This window comes from Canis lupus, chromosome 38 (assembly GCF_048164855.1).
Source record: "Canis lupus baileyi chromosome 38, mCanLup2.hap1, whole genome shotgun sequence".
In the NCBI taxonomy this organism is placed as follows: domain Eukaryota; kingdom Metazoa; phylum Chordata; class Mammalia; order Carnivora; family Canidae; genus Canis; species Canis lupus.
In genome coordinates, this window is record NC_132875.1 from 1,299,261 (window position 1) to 1,302,526 (window position 3,266).

A 3,266-nucleotide genomic window follows, 5' to 3' on the forward strand; every position below is an offset into this window, starting at 1 on the left:
CTATGATATAGATACTATCATTACCCTCACCTGATAGGTATAAATACTGTTAGTACTACTTTCCAGAAAAGGAAACTGAGGCACCTAGAAGTTAAATAATAGGCCTAAGCTCACACAGTTCATAAATGGTAAAGTTTTGAACTCCAAGAAGTTTTCGATCCAAGAGTTTTGCTATTGATCACATGCAGTATTGCATTACACCCCGTCACAGCACACTATTTTAATCTAACACTGGTTTCTCTATTTACTTCAGTGAAATCTGTATTTTGCGTCTGCCTAGAGCCGGCAGCCGAAGATGGGCTACTTTTTTGTGAACACTATTTTGAGTTAAAAGCAATTGAAATCCAGCAGATTCAGGAAAAGCTCTTGACCTCCCCTCTTCAACTATGTATATCAGTCCCAGGAAGAGTGTTGGTAGCAGAGATTCCTCTTTACCTAAGGAATTTACTGCATAATAGAGCACCTTTGCTTTCCAAAGCTCCCCTTCTCACCTTCCCCCTCAGGGTCTTCCTCCCCTTTGTATCCTCAGACCCCGCCCCTCTCCTGAGCTCACTGAAGCTTCCGATGCTTGTCTTTGAAATTCCATGTCTGTGTGGATTCCTCATATATTTGCTATTAAACTTGATTTTTGTCAGAGCACCTTCTCTGTGTTAGATGGGATGCTGCCTGGCAGCATTAAATAAATCACTAAATAAAAGCAATTAGATCTTCACATTGAAAAATAAAAAAATAAAAAATAAACTTGATTTTCTCCTGTTAATCTCTCTCATGTCAATTTGATTCTTAGTGAAGCCAGAAGAACCTTCAAGGGTAAAATAAATTCTTCCTCCCCCACACATGTGTGTCCTGTGAACGTGTGATAAACAAATCAGCCTTTGTTTTTAATGCTGTTCACTTCATAAAATAATTTGAAGGGTTTCCTCCTTTTCTAGGCTTCCCACCTTTTTAAAGAGTATTGTGGTTATTTATTCCACAAAGTTTTGGTAGAATTATCCTGATTTTACATCATATGATTTCTAGAATTTCCTGGGGCTGAGATTCTTGTGGAAAGTTTTGACCACTTTCTCTATGACTTTGGTTCTTGTTGCTTTATGCTGATAACAAAGAATAAGGGCAAATCTCAAATGTATAATTCCAGCTCCAGATGCAGGCTTGTGTAAGTAGCCGCCTTCTTCTGGCACTTCCATTTAGAGGTCTAGGATCGTTCCAAATAAAACACACAAATTAGTGTACATCCCTCCTAGTAAATGGCACCCTCTCTACCCAGTTGCTCAATCCGAAAGCCAGTGAGCCTGTCTGGAATCTTTTTTTTTCCCTCCTCCTCCCCAGCACTGAATCCGTCAGCACATTTTTATGCAAAAGAGGGCAAAGATAACATCCCAGCAGCACTACAGGGTGTTAAGCAAAACAAAGTTATAAGGAGAAAATCTTCAAGAGTGCACACAATCTCCCAAACTCTCATTAACCTGTAGCTATAGTTGTGCGTAAGTGGGCTGGTTATACTGTGGGAATGGCACATTTATTTAAAAAAGAAGAAACAGGGACCATCTAAGTGATTATCTAGCAACAGGAGCTCCCAGGTGGAAATAGCCCAGGTGGAAACAGCCGTGTAGAGAGAAGGGCAGCAGGGAAAATTCGGCAGCTGGCGTCTGCATCTTCTTCCACCCAAGTTCCTTAGAACTGCTCTGTCAGCTGTTTGCCAAGCTACTAACAGGAAAGAGAAAATGAGCCTGTGGGGCCATCTAGACTGGTGTCTCCTGACAAGCTTTGTCAGTTCTATCTTCAAAACACCACATGAATTTATCCATTTCCTTCCACCTCCACTGAAACTACTTTTATCCAGAAAAATCTCTTGCTGCGCACTCCCCTTGTTTACTCTTGTTCTTTTCCAATCAATTCTCTACATAATAGCAAAGTTATCTTCTAAAAATGAAAACAAAAAATTAGAAAACTAAATAAAAATGAAAACCAGATGACACCCTTCCCCTGATTAAACTATCCAATGGATTCCCATTGCACTCAAAATAAAATCCACTTTCCTCATGGTGGCCTAAAAGGCCCCACCTGTCCGTACCACCCATGCCTTTAGGAAGGACCTCATCTTTTACTGCTAATAGCCTGCTACTCAAGCACCCATCCCCATGGAAGGTTTATTCCCACTTAGGATCTTCATACTTGCCATCCCTTCACTGTAGAGTGCTGTTCTCCAGATTCCCGCTTGTTCATTCCCCATCATTCAGGCCTCAAGGGAAATGAGCAGCTGTCCTCAGGGATTCCTTCCCTGACCACTTCATTTACCATAATGCCAACCAATGACATTCCCCATTAGCTGTTTTATGGTGGTTATAGCACTTACCACTATCTGAAACAAAATAAAGGTTGAAAATAAGGGATGGGAAACTGTATACCAGATAAAATACTAAATAGAAGGAAGCAAAAAGCACTAATAAAAACAAACAAGCTGTGAACAAAGGACCTGTCGTCACAGTTCATACTCAAGAACATATATGATTTTCAAAGTATGTATGTAATATATGTTATCTCAGTAAGGGATAAGTGTCTGAAGATAAAGCAAAAAAGGACAAAAGCATAGTCTTTCCTGGCAGCGAGAAGAGCAGATCTTTTAGAGACCTCCAGATCCTGGAGGTCAGGAAAGGCCTGCAGTGACTTGAGCGGAAAAATGAAGGAAGGACTGAGCCATAAGAGAACCCAGGGGAAGAACACTCCAGGCTGAGATCAGAGCATGGGAAGAGCCCACGGAGGGTTAACTGGCATATGTGAGGAGCAACAAATAGCCAGTGCAGGTGGAGTTAATAACCAGGACAACTAAGGGGGGAAGTCACATCGTGGTCTTATAAGCTATGGTACAGACTCTGAGTTTTATTCAAAGAGAATGGGCAGTCATTGTGGGAACATCTGAGCAAGGGATTACTTGATTTGAATTATATATTAACATCTTTGTTGTGGCTGCTAACTGCAAGGAAAAATCAACCCCCAGAGCCAAATGGGAAATAGGGAAAGACTAGTTAGGACCTTGCTGTAGCGCCATATTATAGCAATGGCAGCTTGGAATAAGGTGTGCCTTTGAGTGAGGAGTGGGCCAGTTCAGCCCCACTGTGTTCAGCTGGGGCACATTGTACTTGAGATGTCAAGTGGACATCCAAGTAGGGATAACGGGCAGACGATTGAACATACAACTTCACAGACTGGAAAACAGTATAGACTGGAGATTTAATTTGTGAAGTGTTTAAACTCAAAAGAAGAAG